Source organism: Sciurus carolinensis, chromosome 1 (genome assembly GCF_902686445.1).
Source record: "Sciurus carolinensis chromosome 1, mSciCar1.2, whole genome shotgun sequence".
NCBI classification, from domain to species: domain Eukaryota; kingdom Metazoa; phylum Chordata; class Mammalia; order Rodentia; family Sciuridae; genus Sciurus; species Sciurus carolinensis.
In genome coordinates, this window is record NC_062213.1 from 43,154,784 (window position 1) to 43,165,828 (window position 11,045).

At 44.1% G+C, this 11,045-nt stretch overlaps 1 pseudogene; it reads right to left on the reverse strand.

Moving 5' to 3' along the window:
* LOC124980314 (thioredoxin-related transmembrane protein 4-like) overlaps positions 1-2,581 on the reverse strand; it is a 44,886-nt pseudogene extending 42,305 nt beyond the window's left edge.
* Between the last annotated feature and the right edge of the window lie 8,464 nt (positions 2,582-11,045).

Below are 11,045 nucleotides of genomic sequence, written 5' to 3' on the forward strand. Positions count from 1 at the left end.
GGTCTTCCTGCTTTCACTCTCCACCCTTATACCATCTATTCCCTGTACTACAGACTTTTAAAAGTAAGGCAGATCATGTCACAGTATGGTTCAGAATCTTCCAGTAAGGTGTTTGCTTTTCCCGTCTCCATGTGATCAATCTGCACTCAAAAAGTAGTCGATATGCTGGCTGACTACAGGTGATCGCAGTAGACAAATGGGGTAAACAGCAGGGGATCGATAAACTGCAAAAACTGCCTCACCAAGAGAGAGATATCCTCTGCTTGAAATCCAAGTTATGGAGTGACAAGGAACGCAGCCTCCCTCTAGTCCACTATCTTGGATCTCAAAGTTAGTGTTTCTTTTTTTTTTTAATTGATGTACACATTTTCTAATTTTACAATAATTAGTATTTTGCTTCTTGCTTTTATTATTTCTAACTTTGAAATTCTTGAGATCCCCATATCTCCCAGGTCCCTTTTTTCACTCCTCTCCCTCCATAACCCACCATTGTCCAGCCACTGACTATATAACTCTGTGCAAGCAGCTATCTCTAAAGCAGTCAATGCCCTTTCATCACCTACCAAATCCAGCAGCCCACCTGTGTTGCGGTGGCATCTGAAAGGTTGAGAGCACCTCTTCCCTGCTCTACGTGGTGGACCCCATCGGTGGTCTTCCCAGAGTCATTTGTCCTTTCTCATCTGCTGCTCTTCTCGATCCCTCAGATTCTCCCCATCCTCTCATTTCTAAAAGTTACAGGTGCTCCAGGACTCAGTCCAGAGATGTCTTCTCTGCTCCACTGTCTCTATGTGATCTTCATAATCCCACCCTACTTCTCTGACGTGTTCTCTTCCCTTGCTCACTTAGGCCTAGTCATATTGGTTTGTGTGATTCATTAAAGACACTAAGCATGTTCCTGTCTCAGGGAGTTTGCACCTGCTCTTCCCTCTAGTTGGAATCTTCTCCCACAGACCCCCCACATAGCTTGCGACTTCAACTGCTTCAGATTTTACTCCAATGTCATTGAATGAGAAAGGGCTTCCCTTAATTTGCTTCTTTTCTCCTTTAAAGTGTTTATCACCACCTGACATATGTGTCTGTTTATTCTTTTCACTGACTCGAATATAACTCTGTGGAAGCAGCCTCCAAGTGGTTCCCCATGAGCCCCAGCTCCTGATACACATGCCTTTGTGAAGCATCCCCTTCTCCTAAGTGGGGGCTAGACTTAGTGATGTACTTCAAGACAAATGGAATATGACCAAAGTAACAGGTGTCACTTCTGAGATTTTGTTAGAAGACTGACTTGTATCCATCTTCCCATTCCCTAACCCCATCAGAGTGGAGAGGCTCACACTGCAGTGGATTGACGTCTTCTACCAACAGCCACGAGTGAGCCAGGGGACAGATCCTCCCCCAGTTGACCTTGAGATGACTGTAGCCCCAGCTGATACCCGGATTGCAGCCTTATGAGTCTTCATGTCAGAGACACTCATCTAAACCACACCTAGATTCCTGACCCACAGAAATGATGAAATGATAAGTATTGTTCTAAACCTCTCACTTCGGGGATAATTTGTTGGACTGCAAAGGAGGGTGAGAACAAGGCCCAGTAGGGCAGGATCCCTATTTGTTTTATTCACATTATCTCCAACACACAAAATGTGTCTGGCACACAGCAGTACTCAGAGATATTTCTGAATGAACAAATGCATTTCAGGAATTTTGTTAGAAAGATGACCTGTCTTGCTCTGCATAGTGTGGAAGGCATACGAATCTTGAAACTGCTTATACTGCCTTATTACCATTTGTAAAGCCAGTCTGAATACAAGGCCAACACAGGGGAAGATCCAAGAAAAGCAAAGGTATGACATCAAAGCCCCAGTGGACACACCTGCACTATCTGCAATTTTTGTTTTTGTTACTTGAGCAAAGTGTAAGCTAATTTGGGCTGGATTTTCAATAATGAAACTAAAATCATCCTAACCAGTATAATTTTCATGGGATCCTTTTCTCCTTTCTGTCTCTCTCTTCAAATGTTCTTTGTCTATTTCTTTCCTCCACCTCCCCACTTTGATAGAGTTTCAGGGTCTACCCAGTTTCCATTCTTTCATTCCCTACCAAGAGGACCTGGTTTAGTTGGCACAGTAAGGGGCCTAGCTAAAGAACCACACCTCCAGTTTTCCCTGAAGATGGTTCCAAATTCCGCCAATATAAGTGGAAATTACATGATGGGTCTTCTGGAAAGACTTCCCAAAAAACAGACTCACTTGGCTGGCAGACACCTTCTTCTTTTGGTCCTTCCTCTTCCCTGCTGTCTGAAATAGAATGTGGGACTTAAAGAGGTCATTATGTGAGATGAAACACACAAAGTGTGGAAGAAGAAAGAAAGAGTTTGCACTCTAATGAAGTCAACCGTGACCCGGGGAACCTCACCTCTGAACTCCATGATGGGAGAAACAATCCTAGCCTTGCTCCTTGCCTTTCCTGTGATTTGTCGCATAACACAGACCCGACAGGTGTAACCCTCACATGTGAAGTTCACAGGGTCCACCCTCGTCTTCTCTTTCCACCGTTTTCCCCAGGTGATCTCATCTGCTTCCATGATGCAGGAACCATTTGCATAATAAGGATTCTCAATTTGATGCCTGCACCTCCTGCCTGTCTCTCAAGCTCCAGACTCAGGGTGCTGAGTGACTTCCCCAATATTCCAAATAGTATGGCACTGAAGAAGCATGCGGGGGAGAAGCATGAATTACGGGCCAGGGTGATAGCTCCAATCCTGACACCATTATTCTCTGAGTAATGGTGGGTGAATAACACCTCTGAGCTTTAGTTTTCTTAGCTGTGAAATGGGAATAGTACTACTACTTCATATGGTTTTTGTATGTAAAACAGTGCCTGGCATATGACCAGTGCTAAGTTTGCCGAGTTCTACCCTCCCCATCACCTGTCCCCATTCCCCATTATGCCCACTGTCTTCTAAATCTTGGATAACTGGCTACTCACTGCCTAGTCTTCCAAGATAAAATCTTGGAATCTTCTTTAACTTCTTTCTCTGTCATCACCATCATTCTCTCATAGCCAATCAATGACCAAGTTCGGCTGATTTTCTCCCAGAACTGTGACTATGTTTTTCGGTCTCTCTTGCTACTCTCTGGGTTACCCTCTTATTAGCCCACATCTGGCTTATCTCTGGAGCCAGCCAGAGGCTCCTCACAACTTAATCTCCTACCCTTCTACCAGAGTGGAGCCTTTAAAAAGAAAAAAAAAACAGTCATGTCTCAACATAGATTATTGAATTTTCCTGGCTTCTGTTACCTTCAGAATAAAATCCAAATTCCGCAAATGGACATCCAAGTCTTATCTCTTTGTATTCCCTCAGTTTCTTCCTTCTTGTTCCCCAGAGACTCACCATTCTCCAAACCCACCAGACCCTCTCCTGACTCTGTCTTCGTGCCTGTTGGAATGTGTATGTTCTGTACTAAGTCCTTTGATGCAGAATTGCCATCCATGTGTTGCCCAGTAATTGAAAGTTTGTCCCCCCCACCCGCTTTTTTTTAACCCTTTTCCTCTACTTCTTCTAAAAAGGATCTGTTCTTAGTCTTGGGGAAAGTTGGGCAGGTGGACAGCAGAGGTAACCCCCTAGAATAAGAAGAGATGCCTGGGCCTGGAGAGAGGAAAGAAGTCTCTGGGGCCCACCAGAAGCAATATCCTGTGCCCTGCTTTCCAGAAGCACCAAAGGATTCATCAGGTGCTTTATGGAAATGTCAGGGATACACCACGGAGATGACATCCTTCAACTAGATTCCTGTGTCACAGAAAAAAGCAGCTCAGGGGCCTGACGGGCCCTGCAGATTGATAAGACACCAGAATCTTAGCCTAGCCTTGGGTGCAGGGGAAGCCCCAGGAAGGACTAAGGTTGAATTTCCCACAACTCTAACAGGATGGGGGCTGAGAGTGAAAATGAAATTGAATGGTAAGTGCTATGGTTTCAATGCTCCCCCAAAGTTCCTGTGTGGGAAACTTAATCTCCAGTGCAACAGAGTTGGGAGGTGGGGGCTTCAAGAGGTGAGAAGATCAATGAGGGCTCAGGTCTCATGAATGGATTCATATGGTATCACAAAGAGGGTTAGTTACCTTGGAAGTAAGTTCCTGATAAAAGGATGGGCTCAGTGCTCTTCCTCCTTCATTCACATGAGCTCTCTTGCCTTCTTCCTTCCACCATGGGATGATGCAGCAGGAAGTTCCTTATAGATATGATCCCCTCAACCCTGGGCTTTTCAGCCTCCAGAACCACATGCCAAGAAAATTTCTGTTCATTATAAATTATCCAGTCCCAGGTATTCTGTTATAGCAATCCTAAGAAGACTAACACAATGAGAGCAAAGTGGGGTATTTATTGAACCGTTCAGCTTATGTGCTCAGTTTCTATCCTGATTGAGAAGTGAGCTTCCATTGATCTTCTGGGACTACTGTCCTGTCTGCCCCAAGTGCCTTCTGTTCTCTTGCTCTTGTCTTTGAGCCCGATTTCTGACTTCCCAGACCAGCTGTCAGGGTGTTTTATTGCTAACCGGCACAACTTCCCTCTTTGTTCTTTATAATTTTGAGTTTTTTGCAGCTGGTCCTGCTAGAAGCTTGGGTTTTGGAATCCTACATTGTCTAACTATAAATTCCATGACAACCCTAACCCTAATACACCCCAGCTGGGTCAAGCCCTGAACCCCAAGGGTAGGGGAGAGGAGACACAGTGGAGAAAGTTGTTTTTTTTTACCCCCCTTTTCTTTATCTGACGGAATTTTATGCATCCTTCAGGACCTTGCTCAGAGGTCACCTCTTGGGAGCATTCACTGACCTCCCTGGGATGGAGATGTTATTCACCCACCATTACTCAGAGGAGAAGAGCTCCTCCTGAGCATTTCTGTAGCATTCTCTTTATACCTCTCAGTGTCAAAATGTATTATTTTTGTGTTTACTTGGTGCCCTTTTCACCTTGAGTAGGAACACCCCAAGGGGCAGGAATTCCCTCTCATTTAGCACAATGTCAGCTATAGAAAAGGGCCTAAAAAATGCTTGTGTAAGACCATGTCCTCAGACCATCACACAACTTTTTATTCTTCTTTTTCTCTTTATCACTTTGAGATGTTTTTGGCTGTAAGGAACACAGATTCACTACAGTGGCTTAAATAATAGGAGATTTATTTTTCTCTTATATTAAGAAGACTGGAGGAAAGGAGTCCACAGTCATCAGGGTCCCAGCCTCTTCCTATCATGCTGATTTTAAAATACTGGTCATAAATAATGTGGCTTCTAGGCCTCTCAGTGTTGCATACATGTTCTAGGCAGGAAGAACCAGGAGGTGTGAAAAGGAAATAGTTTTCCCAGCACAGGTTTTCCCAGAAGACTCCTGACATCTCAATAGCTAGAACTAGGTCAGAGGGCCACCTCTAGCTGCAAGGGAGAAAGCAGAGGACCATGAGTGTGAATGATGACTTTCTTGGGTTTCACCCCAGACCTACTGAACCAGAAATGCTGTTGTAACACACCCTCCAGGGGAACTGAATGCAACTAAAGCTGGAGAATCAGAGCCATAATGATGACCAGTATTATGGCAGGAAAAAATCCTGAACCAGAATTCCTATCACCCATTTGTTTAGATTAGAGCATTACACCTAGGACTATATTAGACTTATACATAGTAGCTGGGTTCATCTGAGAAAATCACATTCATGGAATCTGACCCACCCCCTTTCAGTCCCTGTTTCTCCCCCACTGCCCCTCTCCTACCCACCTGCCCCTCTACTGATCTTCCCCTTGCTCATCCTTTTATCTATCCTTGATTGGCACTTTCCACATGCACATACAGGTGAAATTCCCTGTGGTATATTTATAAATGCACATAACATGATTTTGTTAAATTCATTCCATATTTCCTCTCCCATTCCCTCCATGTTCCCTTTCCATCTCCTTTTTCTACTCCACTGATTCCCTTTTCCCCTTATTTTGCTCTAGCTTCCACATGAGAGAAAACATTTGAACACTGATTTACTAAGTCTGGCTTATTTCACTTAGCATGATGTTCTCCAGTTCCATCCATTTACTTGCAAATGCCATCATTTCATTCTTCTTTATGGCTGGGTACAACTCCACTGTGCATATATACCACATGTTCTTAATCCACTCATATATTGATGGGCATCTGGGCTGATTCCATAATTTGGCTATTGTGAATTGCATCACACCCATTTTTTAGGAAAAGTTTGATTACTTGCTAGCCAGGAGACCTTAGTTTTCTGATCTGTAAAATGGGAATAATGGTTGCCCTGATTTTGTTCTCTGAATTGTCATGTGGACCAATTTAAATAATGTAATTAAAAACTGTAAATCATTAAACAAATTTCTGATTTAAAATACTAAGAGTGTTTGTTGAATGAATGAAAGTAAAGGAGAAGTTTGAAATGATGTAGGCCTAGAGTTCAGAACAAAATAAAACTTGAGTAGAGTAGTGAATCTTATTTGTCAGTGGAGGACCCTGACTAATACACAGAGGAAATTTCTATTTGGGAATGAGTGGTATATATCATTGTGCTGCTCTGTACTGCAAGTCAAAATTTTAGAAAAAGGCTATTCTCTTGGCATAGTTTCTGGTGTTTGGGAATAACCGCAGATAAGATACAAGGCTGAAAAGGTCCATGTGCTTGAACTCGTAGAGTTTTGGCCTATCACAAGACATTTTCTGGGGGTAATAATGATGGAAGAATTTTGCAATAGTCTTGTCACAGTTTATGTAGCCGACGTGTTGGGCAGAGTACCAAAACCTGGGAAATGCAAAGCTACCCATAAAAGGTATGAAGAGATCGAAAAGTTACAACAGTCAGGTACAAAAATAGAAATTGAAACCACAGACGTTCAAAATGCACCCTTATCAAAAACAAATGTTTGCAGCAGCAGCTCCAGGGGTGGCTGCCACAGGTGGTTTCCATGAGAGGAAGGAGGACATAGGTGGTTTCAAAACAAACACTTTGGAGGAGAATGAAATGGAGCCTTTAGCAGAAAGCTGGGTAAGAAGATATGAAACAAATGCAAGGGATTTAGTGGTCTGCCATTTGGATTAAAAATACTGGGATGCCATTGTCTGAGCACTCGGTCAGGCAGCCATCCCTGGCTCTATCGAACCTCTCCCTCAGTTCCTTGTTCACTCGTTCCTCAACAGCTGCCCCTGTAACAGTCGGGGAGGGGTTTTGTTGGGTGAACTTAGACGAGTCATCAACGGTACCAAGGCACCAAATTATACCCACATTTGCCTTCAGATAAACTGCACAGGTCTGGAAACCGCCGTGACCAAAACAGCAAAGCCCTACCAAGGCTGGGAGTTTGACCTGGCTATTCAGGTGAAAACCACAGTGTTGAGGAGGAAATGCTGGGAATCTGGCTGTGTTGTCACCTGGTGACACAGCAGTTGTGCAGTAGCTAAGAGACTTTGTCTGTATCTGTTAAATTTGCACAAAATGTGAAGCCAAGGTTTATTGATTGACTGATTTGTTTAACATACAGGCTGCAACACAAAAGTGCTGCGATAAGAGAGTTTGTAGAAGCAAAATCACAAAGCCACGTGTCCCTTGGCACTGGTGACAGAGGATACAATTTGCATACGGAAAGCTAATGATGTAACACTTTGAAATGGCTGGTGGTGACTTGCCAAATTCAACACCAAGTTGACCAAGTTCAGTTCAAACCGGCCAAGACTGGGTGGTGGATTCAAAATATTCAACCACCTTTGAACTGGACTTCCTGAGGGAGTTTTAGTTCATCAGTCAGGCAAACAGTCCCACCTGCTCATCCTCATCTTCCCTCCTGTGAACCCACTGACCTACTTTGCCCTCTGTGAGCCCTGAATATCTAGTATGCAGGAAGCCAGGATGACTGTCATTTGATATGTTAATGTGTTTCCTTCTCTATGTTCTGGAGGAATGTTCTGGTTCTTGTTGCTCCCAAGGATAGGACTGAACTATAATTTGGTGGAACTCAAGAGTCTCAGAATGACTCTCCCTGGGGTCAAGTGCAGGCCCCATCACTCTCAGGTTATGTGACACGAGTAAGTTATCTAACACCTCTTGATTCCTTGCCTTCTCAGGTAGGTTTTGCTACTGCAATTACCCCCGTTTCTCCTGCAGTCAGTTACAGCTTCTCTACCATACCTTTGGTCGTGCCAAAACTAGCAGGCCTCATTTCTCCCATAGTAGAAATTTCAAGATTAGGACACAATTTCTCTGTCTCCCCACTTCCCTCTAGTTTCTGCGTTCTCCTTTAAAGCAAAATTCCTTTTAAAAGGATTGTTTAGTGGTATTGGCTCAATTGTTTTCTCCCCTCAAATTTACATGTGGCAGGCCTAATCCATGGCACCTCAGAATGTGACTGCATTTGGAGGCAGGGCCTTTAAGGAGGTCATTGAGTGAAGACCAGGCCATCAGGTGGGCCTAATCCAGTATGAATGGTGTCCGTATGAGAAGAGATTAGGACACAGGCAATATATGGGGCATGGGAGCACCTAGGCAGAAGGCTGCCAGGCCAAGGAGAGAGGCCTCCGGGGAAGCCAGTCCTGCCCACACCTTGGTCTCAGATGTCCAGTCTCCAAAACTGTGAGAAAACGACTTCCATTCTTAAACCACTGTCTGTGGTACTTGGCTACGACAGACCCAGCAAACAAATACGCTTGGACCATCCATTCCCCTCCTTGGCCCCAATCTGTTTCTGGTGATTTTCCTTTCTCTTTTTAACCCACTCCTGTCAGGATTCCACAGTCTCCAGAACCACTGTGTCAAGGTCATTACTGGCTGTGATTTCTCTGGATTCAGGGACCCCTCGGCTGTCCTCTTGGGCTTCTCTGCAGTTGGCGACACTTCCCTTTGGAAGACACTGTCAGCACTGGGATTCCAGGTCATTTTACACTTTCATTTTTCACTCAATCCATAGGCTGCTCCTTCAGACTTCTTGGCTGCATAGCCCTTAGCCTTCTTTCTTCCAAATGTCAGAGCCTCAGCCCTCTTCTCTGTCCATAATCTCTTCCTAGCTCATTTCTCACACTCTGTGGCTTTGAATACTATTAGAAAACTGGAAAGCTGCACATTTGTCTCAGTTGGGAGTACTCCCACTATTCCCTTGAGCCCCCAGACCCAACTACTCACTTGTCTCAGACATGCCCACCTGGATATCTAAAGAACCTTTCAAATTCAACACGGCCCCAGGATCCTCTCCTGTTTCTCCCCATGTCCTTTCCAGCAAGGTCAGAAACCCAAGCATCACCCTTGCTGATCAATCATACCTCCTTCCAATCCACTGAGCAGCCTCATTGTCTCCACTTTCAAAATAAACCTTCATTTCTTTTTTATTTGTTTTATTTATTTTTGTGGTACTGGGGCACTCTACCACTGAGCTATAGCCCCAGTCCTTTCTTTCTCTTTCCTTTTTTCTTTTTTAATAATTTTGAGACGGAGTTTTGCTACATTGCCTGGGCTGGCCTCAAATTTGTGATCTTCCTGCCTTAGCCTCGCAAGTAGCTGGGAATACAGGTGTGCGCCATCATGCCTGGCTCATACATGTCCATTTCAACCATTAGAGGGATTCACCTCTCTGAGCTGGTCTCCTTCCATGGTCCCCTTCCCTTGCTGTCCTCCAGCCACAATGCTTGCCCTCTACCCCTGGGTGGGTGCTGTCACTCAGTGTTCCTTCTGTCTCTACTATTAGTTACTGCTTAGGGCTTCACAGAGCTCTCTGGCTCCTTATGTCATTCAGGGTTTGGCTCAAAACTCACCTTCTGGAAAGAACTTCTTTGATACCCTCTCACCTAGCACTTGCCCAAAGGTCAAAGAACTCAGCACACTCAGGTTACACTTACAAATTTTATAAGCTCTTACAGTAGGGCCAAGCATTGTATCAGCTATTTTAATACACGTCATCTCAGTTAATCCTCAGAACTACCAAAAAAAGATTTTTATCATCCCCATTTATGAATCAGGAACTAAGGTTAAATGAGGTCAAGCACAAAGTCATACACTTGCACTAAGGCCTGATTCCGGAACTAGTGCTCTTAACCATTACATTCAGCTGCTTCTCACTTTGAGTTCTATTATGAGTTACAGATGGTATGAATACTAGCCGAGTTTATTTTCAGGGACTGATTGGTTTCGATTACATTTATGTATGGACAGATAAAGTAATTCAGGTGTATCAGTGTGTGCTAGGGAGTGGCTTATTTTCCCATTCAGACAATATATAATATGGGTCAGGGAGGCACAAATCCAAGCAGAGGTCTCGTCGCCTGCTTACAAACACAGGAAAGAAGTTGAGGCTATTTTGCCGTTTACTTTGTTGGTTTTTTTCAGTACCTCAAGTTCCCAAATGCTATTAAATATGTAAATTTCAGGGTTTTTAAAGTATTTTTTAAAACCCTATTTCCACACATAGATCAGACATAAAAATCCTTAAAATAAGAAGGATCTATGTGCTGGTGGGAACACACTTATTGATCACCTGCACCGGTCAGGCACTTTTCTGCCTTGATCGTCTGAATTGGTTTTATTTTCCCTCTTCTACCAGTGAGGATACAGAGGCTCTCAGAAGACAAGTTACTGTCCCCATTCCAGAAAAGGGACTCCATAGTTACCTGTTCTTCCTTCTTTCTTTGCCAGGGAGCATAAAAAGTGCTTCTGCTTTCGCCGCCTGCAGCAGGATTGATTCCCTGCAGCCCCTTCTGTGAAACCTGCTCTCAGCACTCTGAAATGCAGTTCCATGTTATAACTATAGACACAGTTACTTTTCAAGGATCTATATGCCTTTTGGGGAAGTGTTGCAAAAACCCAAAAGATTGCAAAGGAATTACAAGTTCTATGGCCAGTCCTCTTCAATCTGCAGACCAACGGATCTGGAGAGGTAACAGAAGATACCAGATCCTGCCGAACTCTCAGTTACAGTGTGAGTGCTAACACAGTGCTCTTCCTTGAGCACACCAAAGACCCTCCTGCCTCAGGCTGTTGCAATTGCTCTTCCTGCTGCCTGGACCACTGTTCCCC